Source organism: Neomonachus schauinslandi, chromosome 8, assembly GCF_002201575.2.
Source record: "Neomonachus schauinslandi chromosome 8, ASM220157v2, whole genome shotgun sequence".
Taxonomy (NCBI): Eukaryota; Metazoa; Chordata; class Mammalia; order Carnivora; family Phocidae; genus Neomonachus; species Neomonachus schauinslandi.
The window spans coordinates 9,443,744-9,467,463 of record NC_058410.1 but is presented as its reverse complement, the minus strand read 5'-3'; the positions used below and the strand labels follow the sequence as shown (position 1 = coordinate 9,467,463).

The window sequence follows — 23,720 nt, the reverse complement described above, 5'->3', positions numbered from 1 at the left end:
TTAAGGTGTAGAAGCTAGATTCAAACCCAGTCTTGTAACCTCAGATCTGGGGTACTTCCTTCCACCTTGCTCTCTCTTAGGATACCACCATCTACCCAGTGTATATTTGATAGGTGTCAGTGATGATGAAACTTTACTTTGTGAATTCTGTGACATCTGTGTCCTGTCTCCCCTGCCTATAACATGGGGATATTTATGTCTACTTTTATAGTACTTCTGTGAGGATTACAATGGAATGGTTCAAGTAAAAGTGGCACACACAACAATTTTACAGATATTTTAGGTCTTATTATCAAGATGTGGATTTACATTGTTTGGGTTAGAGTAGTGCCTGTTTTTAAGGTCATGCATAACTAACTTGGAGATGAAGCTTTTATAAAGGTGAATAGAAATGTGCCATGAGGATTAGAGGAGGGACAGATAACTAACCCACACCTGGGATGGGGCTGACAGGTGAGACCACAGCGACTGGGAACTATGCTTTGAGCTGGACTTGAAAGGTCCAAGGGATGCAGGTGGGCAGAGGCAGGCCTCTCTGAGTGTGCGGGTGCAGCGGGAGTAGAAACCTAGGGATGGTTCCTCAGAGCACACAGCACAGAGATATGACACTGGTGTGGTGTGCTCACTGCAGACCGTAACACGGAATCGTGATTTTCGGGATTAAATGATGACTTTCAGCAGGGCTGATTGGATGGGCACACTTGGTGAACCCTCTGTTACAGAGTTCCAAAATGGGTGACTCTGACTCTTCTAGGAGTTGAATGTGGCTTGGAAAAAGCTTTGGAAGAAAACGAGAATAAAAGAAGAGCTGGATTTGGCAGGGAGTAAGTGGGTTAGGATCCATGCTGCAGAATGAGATATCATCACAAGACTGTGGATAGACGAGGTGGGTCCAACAGGGGTTGCCTGGACTGTAACAGAAGCAGTAATATTCTGTTTCTTTAAAACGTATCATCTCAAAGATTCTGAAAACAAGTGTTTTCTAGCATCTAAAGCCAATTCTTTTTTTTTTTTTTTTTTAAGATTTTATTTTTTTATTTGAGAGAGAAAGAGGGAGAATGCGAGCAGGGGGTAGGGGCAGAGGGAGAGGGAGAAGCAGACTCCCTGCTGAGGACCTGGACCTAGACATCATGACCTGAGCTGAAAGCAGGCCCTTAACCGACTGAGCCACCCAGGCGCCCCTAAAACCAATTATTATATTCCCTGAGCACAGTACACATTATGACGAGGTAATTTAATTTTGAGATTCAACTTTTAGTATAAGAACTGTATGCTTGTTTAACATTAACTTTCCTGTCTTCTTTTTTTTTTTTAGAGAGTAGGGGGAGCGGGTGGGCGAGGGGGCAGAGGAAAAGCAAGGGAGAGAGAATCTTAAGCAGGTTCCATGCTCAGCGCAGAGCCCAGTGTGGGGCTTGATCTCCCAACCCTGAGATCATGACCTGAGCTGAAATCAAGAGTCGGACGCTTAACCGACTGAGCACCCAGGAGCCTGCCACCCCCTTTCTTTTTTAAAAAACTTCCCTGTCTCCTTATTAGTTGCAGTGGTTGATCCTTTCTTCAGTCCAAGCATTTTAATTTGCTTGACAGGTCATTAGACAGCTGTCTGAATTGGGTTGAGGCAACATTATCACCCTAACTAGGATGAGCAGTTGACTGTGCGTCTGTCTGAGGTGTCAGACCTGAACATGTCCTTGTTGGTTGTGGCTGATGGATTCTGGCAGCAAGACATTCTGGAGTTTGTGCGCTGAGGGGCTTGTTGGTTCAGAGCACAGTCAAGGGCTCACCCCATAAATGTTTGGAGTGTTTAATGTGAAGAGACTGCAAAAAAAACTATCTGCTTGGTAAACTTCCCAGAGGTAGCTTTAGAAATTCTGAAATTAATTCCAGATTGTATCTCCCAATACCCAGCCCCAAAGTCAGGCTTTTATTTGGGTTAAGAGTTGGTTGACTAAAATAAACAGATTCTTTGATCTGGAAAGAGGTTGCTCTCACCTGCCTCAGTGGGTTGCTGGTGTGAATGTAGGTTCTGAGTTTAGCACTCCGTAATTACCAAGAAAAAATAGAAACAGTGCCTGATCCCCTCCTGGCCTCCAGCCCCCACCCCCTAGTTATCATCTTGGTAAAGATACCAAGGGCTTATGGTGACAGTTCTTTACAGGCAGAACATTCTAAGACTCTTGTTACTGACTTTCTGTTGCATCTGGCTGCCATTATGTATCACCTCTCTGCAGTCAGGGCTTCCGGCTCGGTGCCCCCTTTCGTTACGTTAGCTAGTACTATCTATGATAGCTGATGGGATGGTTTTGGTCAAAACAAGGAACACATTGTGGCAGAAAGTGCATGGCTTCTGGAGTCAGCAGACTGGCTTCAAATCCTGCCTCTCAGTTTAGTAATAATGTGTCACCTTGAGCAAGCTACTCTTGGATTCTCAGGTTTTTCTGTGAAATGGTGATACCACCTGCCTCATTACTGTGAGGATTAAACTAATATGTATATATGGAAAAAGACATATATACACACATATAATTATATATACATAATATGTCGATATACATTAATTATGTATTGTATATATCATTTAGTATAGTGCTTGGTTACATAAATTTCCTTATTTAAGGTTAATTTTTATTCTCCCTTCTTCACTACATAGTCTTACCATCAGATATGGTGCCATATGGCTTGGCTTATGTCAGTCAGGAGTAGTTCACAATAAGTTGTATAATATCTTGATTATAAGATTGCAGTTGTCTAGCTGAAATATTCACCCCAAATCTTCTTTTATTTAAGCCTAGCCACAACTGTCAGATCACTATCCCTATTAATAGTTTCATTATAAATTACAAATTAGGTAAGCTTGGTTTCTGAATTAGAATAATAAATTTGGAATTTCAGAGCTCAAACCTTAATAAAGCAGTGGCTTTTCCAAATTTAACTAAATAAAACATTTTTAATTAGAAATAATTTGGAGGACATCCAGTCTTTTATGGTGACAAAATGGTATTTGCTAGTAGAGTTCTAGTAGATACGTACTCTAGTTCTGTTCCATTTGTATAAAATGTTTATAGGTATTAATAGAAACAATGTAGTAAAATTTCTTTTTACTACTTTAGTATATATTAAAAATTCATTTTTCAAATAAAATAATGCATTTATATAAGTAACTTATTTCATGTATAAGAGGGAACCCTTAACTCCTTGACTGTAGTTTTATATAGTTACAAAGTTCAGATGGGACATTCCTTGTTCAGAAATGAGGCAGTATATACTATAATGGTTAAATACCAGACATAAGCCAGACTGCCTGGGTTAGACGTCTCACTTAGCCATTTATTAGCTGAACTACCTTGGGCAAATTCCTAAACCTGTTTTCTATATTCTTGTGCAAAATCAGGACAGTAATAGTTTCTGTCTCGTAGGGCTGTTGAGAGGACTAAGTGAGTTAATACCTGGAAAGCGCTTAGAATTATATCTAGCGCACAGTGTTAGCTGTTTCTAAAATCTTGAAAATTGAGGAAGAATTCGGTTATTTTCTGTTTATTTCTTTCATCTCAAAATGATTACAGAAATAGATTTTTGGGAAAAAGTCAAATGGAAAAATGTTGTAAAAGCCGAGGATAAAATCAGGCCGAAACTGCAGTGCAGTTGGGAGAGTGGGTTGGGTTGAGAGTGTAGGGGCTAAAGCGGAGAGGAAATCATGTTACCGCATATTCAACGTGGAGCTCTTTTTATAGTTCTGTCAATTAAAACTTTTGTGCAAGTTCATTGTACTACACCGAAGTACAACCCAAAATTTGAAGACCCTGTCTCGTCTAGATTATCAGAATTGCTATATGCTTTATATATGCATTTATATAATGCATATAATTTATATAGATGACCACCTGTCTGTCACACATACATCTTAAAGCTTCACGAAGTACTTACCAAATAGATATCCTTACCTGAAGGGATTGAGACTGGCAGGTAGTTGATTAATCCAAAAAAAAGGGGGGGGGAGGGGAGAGAAAAGTTGCTTAAAATAGGGAATCACTAAAAACTGATGCATAAGCACCTTAAAGATTTTACTTAAAGCTTAATTTCTGAGTAACATATTAACCGCTGAATAGTTTCCCCGTATGTTCACTACGTGGCTTCTGTGGTGTTTTCCCATTGCCCAGGGTGTGTGCTGCTCGCGTGAGACACAGCACTGTCAGTATTTTACTCAGGAGGGGCTCTGATGGGATCGCAGCTTGTCTTTCTTACACACAAACGCACACGCACACACCCTTTTTTTTTTCCCAAAAGTTTTACTGAGATATAATTCACATATCATAAAACTCACCTATTTGAGGGCGCCTGGGTGGCTCAGATGGTTAAGCGTCTGCCTTCGGCTCAGGTCATGATCCCGGGGTCCTGGGATCGAGTCCCGCATCGGGCTCCCTGCTCTGCGGGAAGCCTGCTTCTCTCTCTCTCTCTCTGTCTCTCATGAATAAATAAATAAAAATCTAAAAAAAAAAAGATTTGGGGCACCTGGGTGGCTCAGTTGGTTAAGCGACTGCCTTCAGCTCAGGTCATGATCCTGGAGTCCCGGGATCGAGTCCCGCATCAGGCTCCCTGCTCAGCAGGGAGTGTGCTTCTCCCTCTGACCCTCCCCCCTCTCATGCTCTTTCTCTCTCAAATAAATAAATAAAATCTTTAAAAAAAAGATTTAAAAACTCACCTATTTGACATTTTCGTGTACAATTTCATAGTTACAACCATTTGTTGTGAATAGGACTCTAAAACCACCGGTGGAAAGGAAAGCTAACGGTGTGCACACTCACTCCAGATTATTTTCTCTGGGTTTTGACAGTTGTATCACCTTCACTTAATTCAACTGAAATCTTTTTTAGTGACTTGCCTTTATTTAGTCTTTGCAAATTTAACTTAGTTTTCAAAGTTAAATTCATATTCATGTATGTGCTTGTAAACATCTCAATTCTGTAGTTAATCAGTTCGGCTGTCTTCTCTAGTATTTATTCACATGGTTACTTGGAGAGAATTACTGCTTTAGGAGATTCAAGTATCTAAAATGGTTAAATAATGATATCTTTTCTGTTTTCCTAACAAATTGCCAAATTCCATCTAACTCATACAGTACAGGACTTGGTGATTTCTGTGCTTAACTAGCAAATAATTAGCCTTGAAATTTTGTTTATGTAGAAGAGTGGTAATAAAATTGGTCTTATCCATCATATGAAGTGCTTAGAGAAAAATAGTGTCCTCTTTTCTAATGAATCAAAGTCCTCATCATAGGTATGGTTTTCTGCACAAGTATAGATAGTTTTGTTTAACAAAACAGTCACCCCCCAAAAATAAAATTTTATCTTAAAAAAAATAGGTTTCTGAAGTCATCAAAGTAAATCAACTCTAAATTATGGTCAGTGTTATCATTGAAATCTTACTGTGAACTCTATAGCACAGACTTGACTGAGTTCTGTGGTGACAGCCGAGGTGACAGTTCCCACCCCAGGCAGTCACCATGGTGGACACCAGGACTTCCTGTGGAGAACACAGGCCTGTGTCACTCTGTCCAGCGTTTAGTATTTCTGATCCCTTAGCTGAGCTTTCAAAAAGGAATGTCCCAGCTCAAGATGATGGGGCTTGCTGATTCATAGTTTCAAAGAGATCTATGAAGCCAAAGTAAGCAATTCCATAATTTTGCCAGCACTGTTGACCTCTTCCAAAAGCTGACTTTATGCAGCAAAGTGTTTATGCATTGTTTGAACGAGGTTGGCCCCTAGGGTAAATTGGGCCTGTCAGTCTTTATACTTCATCAAATACATTTGTAAGTGGAAGTGTCTTCAGAGAACATCTATAGGATGGGGTTTATATGACAGTTTGCTAGATAAGGAGAAGTCATTAGTATACCCAGCAGATGGAAATCAGATCACGGCAGGAAAAAGGAGCTAATAGAGCACACTAAGTTCACAGCCTGTGTACCAAGTAATTGGAAAGTCAGATGATTGAGAGGAGAAAAGCACACTATTTATGGTTTTGTGGAAACTGGAAACTCAAGACTGTAGAATTTCACTCAACTAAGTACATTTATTTTATTTTGCATGGGTACCATGTTTAATATAGGAATAAAACAAATATTTGTAATAATAAATGGCATGGACACTTTATAAGGATTTCTTTCTTATGTAGTATTTGTGTGTATATTGATGTTTGGGAGGCAGGTAGGGGATGAGAATATTGCTTATTTATTTCCTTCTGTAAAATTTAATATTTTATTTATTTGAGAGAGAGAGAGAACACAGAGGGAGAGGGAGAAGCTGAGAGAGCTGAGCAACAGAGCCCAATGTGGGACTTGATCCCAGGACCCTGAGATCATGATCCAATCTTTCTGTAAAATTTAAAATAAAAACTATAAAGAAGTATTTTATTATGAAGTGGGGTACTATGGCTATATCTTGAAAAACTGAGTAACAAGTACGGCCCTTGTATACAGCAAGGTCATTAGCCGTCATTCTCTGTTTCTTTTCAATAATTGTGTCTATAAAGAGCAGCATGCCCCCACATGAGGATTAAGGAGTGTGACGTAAGCCAAATAATCAGTAGCAGTTCCGAATCAGCTGTAACTTAGGAGGGCTCTCTTAGGAAATTTAAACATAACAAAGGCAATTTGGGAGAATACTTTTCAACGTATTTTTCTCTTTGCAACACTATGTTTTTTCCTTAAGATAATACTTAAAATAGACTAGAAAGCTGATGGCAGGGGCTTCCAGACGTATTCCCATATGTGGTGTGAAGGACCTGGAATTCCTGGATCAGGGAGACTGAGACAGAGGTGGGACTGGGCAGCTTTGACGCACGCGGCCTGCTCGCTTTCTAGTGCATGCTGCTGGGTGAGGGTAGCAGTTTTCTTCGAGTCTTTGCCAGCGCTGCATGTGCTGTCTTATAATGACCCTTTGTCGTATTGTTGCTTCTGAATAGGCACTTGGTGTTACCTGCGCTGCTTTCCTTGGTGGTGTAGGAAGCTCCACCGGAGCAGGCTTTTTCTGATTGGCTCACTCTGTATTCCTAGAGCCGAGAATGGTGCCTGCGATGTGGCAGGCACTCAGTAGTACCTGTTGAGTGAAAGAACAGTACCTGCCTAAGCGTAACTTACACACAGTGGGAATTTGAATCACATTACAGGAAGCCCGGAGGCAGGTGGCTCCTGACATTTTTCAGAAACCCGAGGCAACATTTCTGCAATTCTTTTGGCCTTTTCCTCATGGTCACCAGCTGGCTGCTGCAGCTCACTCCACCTCTTAAGGGGTAAAGGCAGGAGAAAGCAGGATGGAGTGGCTTTGGCAGATTTCTGCTCACATCTCATTGGCCAGTCCTGACTGCAGGAGGGAGCATGTTGGGTATTTCTTTGCTCACTAGGAAAATTAGCATTCCCCCTAATTTATTTTTTTTAGCATTTTCTCTTCATTCTTTGTTGGATTTGGCGGACACATTTTTTCTAGTTTATTTTAATTTTTAAATTTACTAATTTAGCAATTTCAGTTAGCATTAGTTATATCTATTTTGGTTGCGAGTTACATAAATCTGACTTTAACTTAACCAAAATTAGAAGATTATCACCTCTCGTGACTGAAATGCCCTGGGTTTACATACTTAGGTGGTGCCTTCAGCTCTGCTTTCTCCATGTGTTGACTATATTCTCTTCCACGGTTTCTTCCACAGTACGTGTGTTTTTTTCTTTTTTTTTAAGATTTTATTTATTTATTTGACAGAGAGAGACACAGCGACAGAGGGAGCACAAGCAGGGGGAGTGGGGAGGGAGAAGCAGGCTTCCTGCGGAACAGGGAGCCCGATGCGGGGCTCGATCCCAGGACCCTGGGATCATGACCTGAGCTGAAGGCAGACGCTTAACGACTGAGCCACCCAGGCGCCCCTGTTTTCTACATTCCAGTCCCTTTTTTAGTTATTCTTGCTGCCTTTTTGTTTTTTTATTTTAATTCCATCTAGCCAACGTACAGTGTTGTTTTAGTTTCAGGTGTAAAATACAGTAATTCAACACTTCCATACAACACCCTGTGCTCATCACAGCAAGTGCCTTCCTTAATCCCCATCACCCATCTAGCCCATCCCCCCACCCACCTCCTCCATCAACCCTCCGTTTGTTCTCTATAGTTAAGAGTCTGTTCTTGTTTTGTCTCTCTCTCTCTTATTCCCCCCCTTTACTTGTTTGTTTCTTAAATTCCATATATGAGTGAAATCATATGATATTTGTCTTTCTCTGACTTATTTCACTTAGCATTATACTCTAGTGCCATCCACATCATTGCAAATGGCAAGATTTCATCCTTTTTTTTATGGCTGGATAGTGTTCCTCTGTGTGTGTGTGTGTGTGTGTATGTGTGTATCACATTTTCTTTATTCATTCATCAGTCGATGGACACTTGGGCTGCTTCCATATCTTGGCTACTGTAGATAATACTGCTATAAACATAGGGTGCATGTATCCCTTTGAATTAGTGTTTTTGTATTCTTTGAGTAAATACCTAGTAGTACAGTTGCTGGATTGTAAAGTAGTTTTATTTTTAACTTTTTGAAGAACCTCCATACTATTTTCCAGTGGCAGCACCAGTTTGCAGTCCCACCGACAGTGCACAAGGGTTCCTTTTTCTCCACATCCTCACCAACACTTGTTGTTTCTTGTGTTGTTGATTAGAGCCATTCTGACAGGTGTGAGGTGATATCTCATTGTAGTTTTGATTTGCATTTCTCTGATGATGAGTGATGTTGAGCATCTTTTCATGTGTCTGTTAGCTGTCTGTATGTCTTCTTTGGAGAAATGTCTGTTCATGTCTTCTGCCCATTTTTTAATTGGGTTATTTGTTTTTTGGGTGTTAAGTTTTAGAAGTTCTTTATATATTTTGGATACTAGCTCTTTATCAGATACGTGATTTGCAAATATCTTCTCCCATTCTGTAGGTTGCCTTTTAGTTTTGTTGATTGTTTCCTTTGCTGTTGCAGAAGCTTTTTATCTTGATGAAGTCCCAGTAGTTTATTTTTGCTTTTGTTTCCCTTGCCTCAGCAGACATATCTGGCCAATGTCAGAGAAGTTACTGTGTGTGTTCTCCTCTAGGATTTTAATGGTTTCATGTTTCACATTTAGGTCTTTAATTCATTTTGAATTTATTTTTGTGTGTGGTGTAAGAAAGTGGTCCAGCTTCATTCTCTTGCATGTAGCTCTCCAGGTTCCCCAGCACCATTTGTTGAAGAGACACAGTAGGTGTTTTTTGATAGCCCCAGGCTTCTATGACCCCGACAGCTCACAGAGCCAGGCAGAAGGGAGACACCCTGTCCCCCAGGGCTGCCGTGTCAGATTCGCCCAGGTGCAGTCGCCGTGAGCATCTGTGTGGAAGGCCTGGTTGGCCAGCCCGAGGGAGGGCCTTCTGTGTGCCAGTTGGCCTGGAGTCACAGTGACGTGGGGTGTGGGCACATGCACGTGGGTGGGTGAGGAGTCGCTCCCTCCCTTGTGGAGACCAGGAGAGCTAGACACAGAGAAGCAGGGGTGTCCACTGTGGATCTGAACAGGAGCATGCATATGTCTCCTGTTTTTCTTTGATTTTCCGCTGTTGCCTCAAAGCTTGGAAATTGTCCAGGTGTTTAAAGATGTCATACCTGTACAGTTCTGTTTTACCCTGGATATGCTGGTTTGATATTTCTCTACTGTGCCCAGTTCTCCTGGAGTTGACCTGAAACGTGATGTGGGTGAGGTATACAGATTGCCAACTTCGCGTCAGGCTCTGGCCCATGGCAGCTACGAGACCTCGGGCACATTGTGAGATCTTCCTGTGCCTCCGTATTCTCATTGCTAAAAGGAAGGGTAGTAGTGGTTCTTACTAGGAGAGTAATCCTCCAGCGTGGACGAGAACGTGCATGTGATACCGTACCCGAGAGCCCGACCCGAGTGCTGGCCCAGTGTGCTCAGCCGCTGCCGTTCGAGCTACCCCTGCTGGCGTCCCCTCTCCCTCTAGCCTGTGCTGTCACATCTGTCATGGCAAGAGTGGGGCCCTGCCTCTCTCTTCCCTTTTGTCTTGTGCTCAGGCTGACTTCATCACTTGCGTGTTCTTGGCAAGAATCATCCTCGCTTTTCGGCAGTTCAGTCAGATGATTAAGAAACAGTTACAAAAAGCTTAATTCTGTGTGCCCCTTTTGCGACAGAGGTGCATTTTTACGAATCAAGTAAGTACTGTGGGGATCAGCTTTTGCTTGCTTTACGTCAGGTGCAGTACTTTAGAAACGTGGCATTGAAGAGGTAACACAGCTGACCCTTGAACAACATGGGTTTGAACCGTGTGGGTCACTTACATGCAAACTCTTTTTTTTTTTTTGTAAATACCACAGAGTACTGTAAATGTATTTCCTCTTATGATTTTCTTAATGTTTTCTTTATTGTAAGAATACAATATATAATACATATACAAAATATATGTTAATCAAATATGTTTTCAGTGAGTGTTCTGGCCAACAGTGGGCTGTTAATAGTTAAGTTTGGGGGGACTCAAAAGTTACACATGGATTTTTGACTGCACAGGAGGACAGTATCCCTAACCGCCATGTTGTTCAAGGGTCAACTGAATATGGGAAAGGAATTAATTATTATGAAATAGAGCCTTTGAAAATACTCAAAAGGGATCAAATTTAATATAGCTTTTCTAATTTTTCTGTAATCGTATGTATGAAATTATATGAATGTTGTATTTATTTTGTAAAAAGTGCATACCAAGAAGAATATGAAAACCTTTTGTAATCCCACCTCCTAGAGATAAGCATTGTTTACTGCTTTTGTATACAAACATACACATACGTTATGATATAATTTAAGGTATTTCACTTACATAGTCACAAGTAGGAGCAATTTCTTTAAAAAAAAAGAAAAAACTTAATTGTTTTAACTTCCCTACAAGAAATATATGCACATTTTTCTTAAGCACAGGCATTCAGAATCCTGGAGAAATTGGTCGAGCCTGCTTTCTGTCTGTAATCTGATGGGAGTACAGTTGGAGGTGGTGTGGCTTCAGGCTGCTTTATTTTTATATCACGTTGATTCGGGGTTGAAGAAAGTGGATCGTGATGGGATTGAATAGCTGATGTAATTATGAAAAGCGAGGATGTGTTTGCTCAGCAGGAGACATATTTTCAGCAATAAGATGAATTTTAGGTGGAAACTGACAGCCACATGGGGAGCAACCAGAGGGCATCCACAGGAAATACGGTACTGGAGGAACCCCTGGAGCAGGGTGCTGTTCACTGGACAGACTTTATGGACACTGCCTTGAGTGTGGGCATGTGTGTCTCAGAGTCACCCTGAGGGGCCCGGGTCAGCCCAGGCCCGAGTCCGAAGTGCCTTCTGGAATCTGGGCAAGAGGGGTAACTACTGCGCTGGTGTATAACACCTCAGTCCTCCGACCAGGGACACGGCAGGATTGCCCTTGTCCTTTCCCTTCGCATTAGGTGTTTTCAGTTAGCTCGCCGTGTCCAGTGAAATCTGTGCAGAACCTTGAGAAGCTCTGCCTGATTGCCCACGCCCCTCTCCCTGCCCTGCAGTTGGTGATGACACAGGTCCTCGAGGCTCTGCCGGCCCGTGTCCCTGAGTGAAGACAGTGGAACAGCCCCCGGCTCACCCACAAGGGTATGAAGCATGATCAGGAAATCACCCTGTGCCATTTCAAGCCTGTGGGTTGTGCAGCATTATTTGTTATTGCAGTAAATACTGATGGCCCCTATTTTTTCATTTTTCATGAAAATGTGAAAGTCCATATTCTGAAAGTCCAGAAGATAACAGATATTATGCAAGGCAGTGGGGGCAGATCCAGTCCCAGATACTATCAGGATTTGTTCTGGGCCCTACTCCCTCAGGCTTCAGCCGTCCAGTGGATTGTAGGGAAGAAAAATACCTTTCCTCTACCTACCATCTTAAGTTCCCAGCTGGATCTCTTAACAAAGGACAGATTAATAAGAGAAAAGCATACAGATTTTATTTAATGTAAGTGTTACATGACACGAGAGTCTTCATGAGGGAACTAAGCCCTGAAGAAGTGGTTAAACCTGTGTGTTTTGAGGCTAGGTTTGATGAAGAGTGGAAAGTCATGGGCCATGGGCTCAGTGTAGTTAACTGGGGGAAGCTTAGCAAGGCCTTTGTGTTCAGATTCCTCTCCCATTCTTCCATCTTCAGAGATAAGGATGCTCCTTTCCTCTGCGCACGGGGAGAGCACCTCTCATGACCTCCTTCAGGGGAGAAGGTCGGAAGGTCCTCTGTGCATCCGCCATTTCTCAAATGCCTTCAATTTAAAATATTCAGTATGCTAACATGTGGCATATTTGGTAGCAGCATGACCTGAACCCTGTCAGGGTGATGACTTTACGGGTACCTAGTGCCCCCAACACAATAGCCAAAGTCCTTCTACCTTCTTCAGCCGATACTAGGGCTGATACTTTTAGAGCTTGCAGTCTTTAGTCAGTCTGTGCAAAGTCAGCAGCTTACCTAGATACCACGTGTGGGAAGGGTTTCACCATTTTTCCAGCCTAAGCTTATAGCAGGCAGGCTGCTGGTGTGCAGGCTTACCCTCCGTCCCCCAAGTACCCATTGTGACCACCGGGGCAGCGTGCCCGGCTTCACCTAGCTCCGTGTGGGTGACTGGCGTAGTACCTGTCCACTGAGGATTTTGAGGGTTATCCCCAAAATACACTTTGCTGTAATTGCTGCTTCTCCCTTCTGTAAAAAAGAGTGCCTCTCACTGAGGGGTGACCGTAGCAGACAGCAACTTGCATGGTTAGTCAACTGATGCCACCCTCTCCTCCCACCCAGAACAAAACAAAATAGTTCTCATTTATGAAACCACCTGAATAGACTCAACAAAACAGTTTTCCATTAGGACACTTCTAATACTGAGTTTTCTTATTTTTAAATGCCTTAACAAAATTACAAAGCAAAGGCGACCTCTCCATGAACTGACATTTCTTTTGTTTTGGTAACAGTACGTTGTTGATGTTGCTACTCCCTCATGGGCAAGCCAGAGTATTGGTCTGCGGCTCCTTACAGTTGTCAGTCAGGCAGACTAGTAGGAAACACCCTAGATGTGGGTGTGCAGGTACACGTGTAGGTGTGTGTAGGTCAGTGTGTGAGCATAGGTGTGTACCCCTGCTACCGGTTGAAATAGGTATTTTCCTCTGCCTTAGTTTGTAGCTGTCCAGAATGGTCCCTAACTTTGTGAGAATCTACACGGTTGGCAGTTTGTCCCAGGACTTGAAGTAACAAGAGAAAGGGCAAGAGACAAGAAGCGTTGATACTTGGCAAGGAATGACCTCGTGGGTTTAAATGTGCCCCCTTAGCAGCTTTCATCGGGGTCCTTTTTGTTGATGCTGAGTAGATAGTACGGCGACCCACAGGATTCGCTCCCTTCACTCCTCAGCGGAACTGTTCTAGCATTTCCTGTGACATTACAGCCATCGACCTGGACTTTGAGTTCTCCTGTGGTACACCGCCTCCAGACTTAAATGCACGCATAGGAAATACCTGTGGACATGCAGATTCTAATTCACTGGGTCTGGGTTCAGCTGATATTCTGCCTTTTACAAGCTCTCAGGTGATGCCCACAGTGCTGGAAAAGGACCACGCTTAGTCACCTAGGGTCAGCGACGTGTACTGTACGTACTCACGTGGTGGTGAACGCTGGCCTCAAAGCACACTGCCCGCTCCGGGGAGGTCCGGCGCTCTGTGGGTATTCCCTTAATTAGGAGAAAATAAACACAACATTTATTCAGATCTTTCTGTGTGCCAGGTACTTTAAAAATTTTTTTTCCTTGAATTGTGCAAGCCTGTTGAATCTCAGATCTGTACCTCTGAAACAAATAATGCAATATATGTTAAGAAAAAAAAAAAAGAAGAAGAAGAAGGTAGCAGGAGGGGAAGAATGAAGCGGGGGAAATCGGAGGGATAGACGAACCATGAGAGACGATGGACTCTGGAAAACAAACTGAGGGTTCTAGAGGGGAGGGGGGTGGGAGGATGGGTTAGCCTGGTGGTGGGTATTGAGGAGGGCACATTCTGCATGGAGCACTGGGTGTTGTGCACAAACAATGAATCATGGAACACTACATCTAAAACTAATGATGTAATGTATGGGGATTAACATAAGCATAAAAAAAAATAAATTAACATGTAGGAAAAGGAAGCTAGGGCCTGGCACAGACAAAATATTTTTTTGAAAAATGTTAACTTTAAGAATATCTCAGAAACCTCCAATGGCTTGTCTCTTCTATGTCTGGTGCCACTGTATCCGATGACATTATCCCAAGAGTCCCTGAAAAGGCCCATATTTCAACAGCCTCTCCTCTGTTCAGTCCATACTTTGTGATGCTGTCAGAATTAGCTTCCTAAATAAACCTCATCGTGACGCTTAAAAAAAAAAAAAAAAAAAAAAAATTTTTTTCCTGGGGCGCCTGGGTGGCTCAGTCGGTTAAGGGTCTGCCTTCGGCTCAGGTCATGATCCAGGGGTCCTGGATCAGGGAGCCTGCTTCTCCCTCTGCCTGCCGCTCCCCCTGCTTGTGCGCGCGCTCTCTCTCTGTCAAATAAATAAATAAAATATTTTTTAAAAATGAAAATAAAAATTTATTCCTCATAACCTCTCTATCTGTGGATGGGACTTACTCAAAGTCACAATTTAGTATATTCTTACAAATTTGTCTGACTTCAGCACTTGAGCCTGAAACCCTTACAGTATACTCAGAGCTCTTTAACATTTATGTGAATTTTGATAAAAGGATAATCCAAAAGAATTTTATCTTCTCTCTGTCTCTGGTTTGCCAGTCAGCCTTGTCACTGGGGGTAATTCTAACCAGGCTTTTCGGATTCTAGGACTGGAGCAAGGACAGCCCTGGCATTGTATAGCTCTTGCTTAACAGTCTGGCAGCCTCAGATGTATAATACAGATCATGTTTAACAGATAAAGTGTTTACTAATCAGCATTTAACTGTGTTAATTTATTTGAGAATTATCATTTTGATAAAGTTTATTAAAGAATTTTATTTATAAACCTTTCTAAGGTTACTAAAGTGAATTAATGTAAAGATTTTTTTGTTGAGGTATAATTGACATATTAGTTTCATATGTACAACATCATGATTCAGTTTTTGTATATATACTGTGAAATGATCACCACAATAAGTCTAGTTAACAACCATCACCAGGCATAGTTCCAAAAAAACCTTTTGTGTGTTTGACAAGGACTTTCTTTTTTTTTAAAAGATTTTATTTGTTTATTTGACAGAGAGAGACACAGTGAGAGAGGGACCACAAGCAGGGGGAGTGGGAGAGGGAGAAGCAGGCTTCCCGTGGAGCAGGGAGCCCGACGCGGGGCTCGATCCCAGGACCCTGGGATCATGACCTGAGCCGAAGGCAGACGCTCAACGACTGAGCCACCCAGGTGCCCCTGGCAAGGACTTTTAATATCAACCCTCTTACCAACTTTCAAATATGCAACACAGTATTATTACCTACAGTCACCATGCTGTACATTACATCCTCATGATTTATTTGGTAGCTGGAAGCTTGTGTTCCTTTTGAGCCCCTTCACCTGTTTCTCCCACCCGGCAATCCTTAGCTTCAGTCACCACTGATCTGTTCTCTGTATCTACAGAGCTTGTGTGTTACTGTTGTTGTTTTAATTCCACATGCAAGTGAGGGCATATGATATTTGTCTCTCTCTGACTTATTTCACTTAGCATAATACTCTCAAGGTCCATCCCTGTTGTCAAAAAAGGCAAGATTTTATTCTTGGGGGTTGGGGGGCTGAATAGTATTCCACTGTATATGTATACCAAATCTTCTTTATCCATTCATCCATTGATGGACACTTAGCCTATTTCCGTTATCTTGGCTATTATAAATAATGCTGCAGTAAACATAGAAGTGCATTTTTCTTTCTGAATTAGTGTTTTCTTTTCCTGCAGGTAACTACTCAGAAGTGCAACTGCTGAATCATATGATAATTCTATTTTTAATTTTTTGAGGATCTTCCCTACTGTTTCCTATCGTGTCTTCACCCGTTTACATTCCCACCAACAGCGCCCAAGGGTTCCCTTTTCTCCACATCCTTGTCAGTACTTGTCATTTCTTGTCTTTTTGAGTCTAGCCATTCTAACACGTGTGAGGTGACATCTCAGTATGATTCTGATTTGCATTTCTCTCATGATGAGTGATGTGGAGCACCTTTTCATGTGTCTGTTGGCCATCTGTATCTCTTCTTTGGAAAAATGTCTATTCAGATCCTCTGCCTATTTTTTAATCAGATGTATGTTTTTTTGCTGTTGAGTTGTAGGGGTTTATATATTTTGGATATTAACCCCTTATCATCTCCTTTGCTGTGCAAAAGCTTTTTAGTTTGATGCAGTCCCACTTGTTTTTACTTTTGCCCTGGCTTTTTGAGTCAGATCCAGAAAATCTCCACCAAGACTGATGTGAAAAAGCTTACTGCCTATGTTTTGTTCTAGGAGTTTTATGGTTTCAGGTCTTAAATTCAAGTCTTTAATCCATTTTGAGTTAATTTTTGTGTGTGGTGTAGGGTGGGCTTTGGAGTCTGACCGACCAGGGTCCTCCCTGGCTCTGTCCCCACTTGCTGAGAGATTTGGGGCAAATTCATGAATACTTCTAACCGCTGTTTACTCAGTTTTACAATAGGGATAGTTCTAATGACCCCACAGCAGTTTTGTGTGGGGATTAAATGAGATGCTGTGCAAAGCGCCCAGTCCTGGTAAGTCCAGAATGAATGCTGTTTATTATTCTCTGTAGCAGTTTTACTCTTTGCAGCAGTCCTGTCAGGTGCTGGTTCTCCTGTTTTACAGATGAGGCAACTGAGGCTCAGGGAGGTTACGTAACTCACCCACAGCCACACACGGCTGGCGAGTCGCATGTCCCTTTTTTGATTGTCAGTACTCATGATAGAATACAGTTGACTCCTGTTTTTGGTTTAGAGGTGGCTGAATTCTTTGACCATCCAAGCTGCCTTTGATAATTCCCTTCAAAAGGAATTTATGTTCACATCTGTCAACAGACTACAGATATGTCTGGAATATTGGGAAAAAGTGAAGCTTTAATAAATATTAACACATAACTAAATGCAAATATAGAGTTGCTAAGACGGAATTTAAGTTAAAAAAGAATTCAAAGTATATTTCAGGTAATTCATATTATTGACCAGGAACCAATGTTAAGTTACACTACTCAAGCACATAACAAAGGAAATTTAACACTAAGACGTATTTTAAGGGGGGAATCCCAAGTGTTAAATATGTTAGGGAACTTGTAAAAATGTTTTGTTTGCAGCTCTTAACAAGCCCATTCCAGTTTTCACTCTAAAAGGGAGTGCTGGGCAGAAGGGAAGTGTCTTGCTTGTTTAAGGAATTCTAGACAATTCGGGTTTCAGCAGGGAGTACTGAAGTTCTCTTGGCTCCGGGTATTTGGAGACGGCTAAAAATGCCTTTCATGAAGAGGCATGTGACTAAGGAAGCCTCGCCACCTTTTCTCTGTGCGCTGCTCCTGGAGCTCTCTGCACATATTCCTAGCATCGTGTGCAGCGCTCACTGTTGAGTAATTACTTACCTGCTTTTGAGCCCAGTGCCGTACTTAGCTATCTCTCTGGCTCCAGCATGGTGTCTGGCATAGGGTGAATGCTCCGTAAACGTAAGAAGTCACTCAGGTTCCTCTAGTACCTCTTATACATTTTGTTTTTTAAGATTTATGTATTTATTTGAGAGAGAAAGAACACGAGTGGGGGGGAGGGGGGATGGGCAGAGTGAGGGAGAGAACCCTCAAGCAGACTCCCTGCTGAGTGTGGAGCCTGACACAGGGCTGGGTCCCAGGACCCTGAGATCATGACCTGAGCCGAAATCAAGAGTCGGTCGATTCACTGACTGAGCCATCCAGGCACCCCTCTCTTACACATTTTAATTGGGTATAGCCAGTATCACTTGCATATTAATTCTGTGGTATCACCAACCCAGTACTTGTAAAGAATTGCATTGGAAATGACTTACATCGTCCTGGTAATAGTTTTGGCAATGCAGAATTTCGTTCCTAGCCTTTCAAAGTAAGAAAGACTCATACTTGAATTTGATACGAAGCACAGCTGGGTTTTTTCCCTCATAGTTCGTATTTATTTTGTGTATTTCTGTATATTGTATAACTTAAAAAGAATGATGACATTTCAGTTCTTCACACAGAACCATGATGGAACAATACGGTGTTCTCAGCTGTGTATAGAAGGCCTCAGTAAGGCCTCTGGATTGAGAAAAGCTACAGGTAGTTGCAGGTTGACCAGTTTTTCCTGGAAATGAACAAGTATTGCATAAAGCATAGTGAGTGTGTGTGCCTGCACTATTTTATCTGTTGACCTTGTCCTGGGTTGTAAGTGTAAAGTGTCCCGAGAGATAAAAGGCAAATGTCAGACAGTGGTGAGTGACAAGAGATGGAGCTGTGTGGGGCCTCTTTCATTGGGAAGCGCCCCTGTGGAGTGAAACCCTGGCCTAGGGTGTGGGCGCAGCCTTCCCAGCATCCCGCAGAGGGACAGCTCTCAGTGACTGAACGGCTCATCCTCATCCTCCGTCTGTAGCTTGCCTGAGCCAGGCCTTCCCAGGTATGTCATTTCAAGTGCTTGTTTTCTAACTTTTACTGTATGTTGGAAATGCCCTAGGAGGTGGGGATTACACCTCCACACTCTGTTTTTTTATTTGTCATATCTTTTCAGATGTACACAACTTCTTTATAATTCTGAGTAACCGTCTGGTTTTTGTAAACGTGCCTCAGTCTCAATCTGCATCTCATTGTGGTTGAAATTAATCACTCAAAAGCAGTGTGGTATTCTGGACTGATGTTTAGGAGCCGGAATCTTAGTGTGGCACTAAGATTCTGCAGAAATCAGGGAAAGGTCTTAGATAAAACTTCTGTGTATTTTGTCTTCTATGCAAAATGCTCTCTGACTTACGACAAAGTTATGAAGGTTCCCATGGATATTATGAGGACAAGTTAAATAAAATTCTTTTGAGCTACTTTGAGCTTCAGAAGCACAAACATCATCGAAAACCTAGTTCTGAGTTGACCTCCTATAGATGATTCATGTCTTCCATATGGCATATTATCTTCTTAATAACCATGCCTTTAAAAAACTGAAAAAAAAAAAACCAAACTGAAATGCTGTTTTTAAGGCATCAAGGAGAATCCAACAATAATACTGGAAATGCTGAAGTCTTCCCCCACCCCCACCTCTTTAACTGGGAGGTGAAAGAAATTTCAGTTAATTTTGATGACCACGACTTCCTGTGCAGAACTACCCCATCGTCATTCCTATTTTCTCACAGGCATCCATGCTTTATTATCCTCAATTTTTGTGCTACAAGTAATTTTGTAACAGTAACCATGGTCGACACTCTCTGCCCACGGAGTAAAAGAAAAAAACCGATACGTGACTCCGTTGTGCACTCACTGTCTTTTCCACTTCAGTTCCTTTTAAACTGCTGAGCACTGCCCATGGGGGAGGGACTGCTCCGGCCCCGTTCGCACCCACGGTCACAGCACAGCGTGGTGCCCGTGGGAACTTGGCTGAAGTGGAGGGGGGTAGCTGCGACGTGGGGCACGGAGCACCTGGGCGAGAAAAGCTTCCTGTGGGAGGTCAGGTCAGCTCTAGCTGGCACATGGAAGTTGGTCCTCTGTGTATGCTGTCGCCTCTGCGCCCCCGACGGCGGTCAGTACCAGCTGGCTCGGGCCTTCATGCTGCTGCCAGCTGAGAAAGCTGAGGAGCTCTCCCTCGGGGTCCCTCGCCTGACTGGAGGCTGTGCCAATTCCAGGAGCCCTGAGGAACTCTCGATTGAGACGGCCCTTTAGGAAAGCTGCCAAGGACTCTGTTGAAGGTCACTCAGTGGTATCACTGAGGGAGGGCTCCTGTCAGTTTCCTCCAGGATGTCCTAGTTGGTTAACAAGAACTTTTATTAAGGGAGCTACTTCTCCCTAGCACCAGGGTCCTGTGATGTGGGGAGCAGTGGGGGGAGAGTGGTCTCTCTGCCCATGAGTTTGTGGGTTGGCTTAAATACAAAATACAGGAATGTGAAATCATTTGAGAACTTATTAATGTGTGCAAAGAGGTTGACAGGGAATGCAGTCACTGGGAGGGGATGCAAGGAACTTAGCACTTAGAGGAGGATGAATGCACATTTATTTGGATTAAGGTGTCGTGTATGTCCGTTCAGTGGGGAACAGAAAATATGAATCTGGAAGAATGTGCCAAATACTTAAGATAGTTGTTTTGGGGGCGCCTGGGTGGCTCAGTTGGTTAAGCGACTGCCTTCGGCTCAGGTCATGATCCTGGAGTCCCTGGATCGAGTCCCGCATCGGGCTCCCTGCTTGGCAGGGAGTCTGCTTCGTCCTCTGACCCTATCCCCTCTCATGTGCTCTCTGTCTCTCTCATTCTCTCTGTCTCAAATAAATAAATAAAATCTTTAAAAAAAAAAAAAAAAGATAGTTGTTTTGGAAGTACCAAATTTCAAGGCATTTTTTATTTTCTTTTTTTTTTTTTTTTTTGTAACGTCTGAATTTTTCTTAGTGTATATTGACTACTTTCATAGTTAGGGAAAAAAAGATTAAAGGGGAAAGTTATAATAAATATTTGACAAAAATTTTAAGGTATTTTAACTTAAAGCGTAAATATTGAGCCAGATGGGGAGCAGTCAGAAATTTAGAACAAAGTGTGTTAGTGATACTCATGTTCGGCCGTGCATTAGTCATGGTTCTCCAGAGTCAGCCCGTAGGACACATTCTTCCTGCCCTCCACTGTGGAGCACAGCCCACTCTCCCCTGCTAGTCAGAATCAGTCCCCCAGCCGGCGCGGGAGCTTCCCTCTGTCCCTGTTGATTCCTGGGCACAAGGAGCCCAAACTGGCTGGGTGGCAGTCTTACCTTCTGGTTTAATGGGATCCTTGTTGTGTTTCCTGGTGGAAGTATTCCTCTCTTTGGAACCAGCAGAACGTGAGGTCGTGGAGATAGGAAGCAATATTCTGCTGATGTGACCCATCAGGGGTAATGGTGTGTGGTGTCACTATCATTTCTACCCCTCGATTCCTGGGCCTGTGAATCCTGGCTGTGGGGGAGAGACGGCACCATGCCTTAGACACTGATTCAGAGCATATTCGGCCTCTTAAGGAACCTTGTCCCAGCCCTGCAAGGTAGGGCCACCTAGCTGGCACTGTAACTGAGTCTTCAAAAGGCCATTTCACTATCTGTCGGACTGGCTGCTTCAGGGTGGTGGGGAACATGGTAAGATCAGTAAATTCCATAATTACGGGCCCACTGCCATACTCTTTTTACTGTGAAGTGAGTTTCTTGATCAGAAGCAGTGCAAGGTGGAATACGGTAGTGGTGGATAAGGCCTTCTACAAATCCGTGGTTGGTAGTTTTTGCTCAAGCATCGTGTGCAGGGAAGACAAATCCATATCCAGAATGTCTGTTTCAATAAGACCAAAATGCTTCCTCTTCCAAGATGGCAGCAGGCAGGTAGCTGGCAGATCTCCCTACGGTAATGGCACAGTACTGGGACTCTGCGTTAGTCTCTGCTGCTGGGTCAGCCTTGGTGAGCAAAGTGCCCGCTGCTGAGCCCACGCATAAGCTCCATCCCTGCTGCCGTGGCACTTTGTTCGTGAGCCCACTGGGACATGACAGGGGCGGCTGGGGAAAGAGGCTGATTGGTGTCCACAGAACGGGCCATCCTATCCACTTGATTATTAAAATCCTCTTCCGCGGAGGTCACCTTTGGTGGGCATTTTTGGGACACCGAGATCTTCACTTTTTTGAGGACAGGTCTGTCCACATTCCTCTCCCCCAAATTTCTTTCTCACCAGTTGTCCAGTCCTGTTCCTTTCAGGTATCTGACCATCCATCCGCCAAAGCATGGCCACAGCCCAAGAATGGATAGATATCCGCCCAGGCGGCCATTTCTCCTTCCGAGCAACATGAGCATCCGGGTGCACTGCTCGATGTTCTGCCCACGGGGAGGATGTCCCTCGACCGTGTCCTTCAGGCATGTCCCGGGGAGGGGCTGTGGTGCTGCAGCCGTCTGCTTTCGGGTGGCGTCTACATCCTGTGCAGAACCACCTGTAACCCAGGCCTGAGTCTTCTCTTCCTCCGTCAGCTGATCTTCGACAGCTCCCCAAGCAGCCATAGGTCAGGCTGGGAGAGAGAAGACGGTGTAGCAGGAGTGGGGACCGTGGGCGTTTGGGCCACTTGTCCCTATGGGGCCTGCTCGGGCCTGATCACGTATGTACCACTTCCGTTTGATGATGGAGTGCTGCCGTGCGTCCCCGACTTCATGGCCCGATGGGTCAGATGGCACCCAGTTCACGAGGGGCAGCTCAGGTCTCGCCGTAACTTGGGGGCCCATGGGTAAGCGTTTAGTCTCTCCTGAGGCCCAGTAGCAAACAAGAGCTGTTTCTCACAAGGGGAGTCGTTATCTGGGTGGGGATAGCAAGGTTTGGCTCCCAAATCCTAAGGGCTCGCTTTATCACTCAGCCCTGCCGAAGGCTCCAGACGGCATCCCTGTCTGCTCGGACATTCCAGGTGCCTTTGGCTGCACTGGATCCGACGGCCCCAGCGTGAGAGCAAAGCAGCCTGCATGGCAGCCTGGACCTTCTGGGAAGCCTTCTCATGTTCTGGGCCCCACTCAAAATTAGCAGGTTTTTGGGTCACTAGGTAAATAGTCCAGAGTATCACACCCAAATGAAGAATATGTTGCTTCTGAAATCCAAAGGGGCCCCATCAATTTGACACATAAAATTAACCATCCCAGTCAATGTGATATGATGCTTAGAAACTCAATTTATATGTAACTCTTGAACTAATTATTTAACAAGTAACATACCAACTTTGAATTGAAATATTACTCCAGTATTCACTGAGCTCTCCCCTCCTCCATTACCTCTTCACCCACCTCCTGTCAGGTGTATGCCATGATGTGTGCTAGATTTTTTTCTTAGATGGTGAATATTTAAGAGTTGCAGGATATTGCACTTAGAAACAGGTATGTTATATTTGTTTAGTACTTGACCAAATAGAACCTAATGTATCGAAATATTAGATCTAGAAGATTATGTAGGCCTAGATAACTTAGAAGTTATCTAGGCCATCTTGATATTTCAAACAAAATGAAGAAGCAGAGTGTTAAAGCACAGACTAGCACTCAGAGTTTCTGTCGTCAGCTGAGAACAGGTTCTCTCTTCTGGCTTTGCTGTGCTCACTTGGACTTGAGCGGCATGCTTGGGGCTGCGTTGATAGTTCGGCTGTCAGAGATGAGCCCAGGTTCTTTCTTCAGCTGCTAGCCAAGCAAATTTGGCTACGGATCAAAGGCGGCAGCAGTGTATTTGGGGCAGTGCCATTTCCTAACCAAATGCTAGATGCGCTCGGCTAAAAGGGAGGGATTTTAAAAATCAGGATGTTGAAAATCCTGCTGTCTTAACTGCTCTGAGAATTGAACATCTTGAAAATTAATGTAGTAGATTAAATGTAAATGATGACTACAGTATACACCTGGTTGACAAGATTATTATAATATTTAAAATATAAATTTTTAGGGGCGCCTGGGTGGCTCAGATGGTTAAGCGTCTGCCTTCGGCTCAGGTCATGATCCCATCGTCCTGGGATCGAGCCCCGCATCGGGC

The 23,720-nt window shown here is 43.4% G+C and overlaps 1 protein-coding gene across 1 annotated transcript in view; it reads left to right on the top strand.

Moving 5' to 3' along the window:
• TULP4 (TUB like protein 4) overlaps positions 1-23,720 on the top strand; it is a 168,845-nt gene that overhangs the window by 48,946 nt on the left and 96,179 nt on the right. The window lies entirely within an intron of this gene.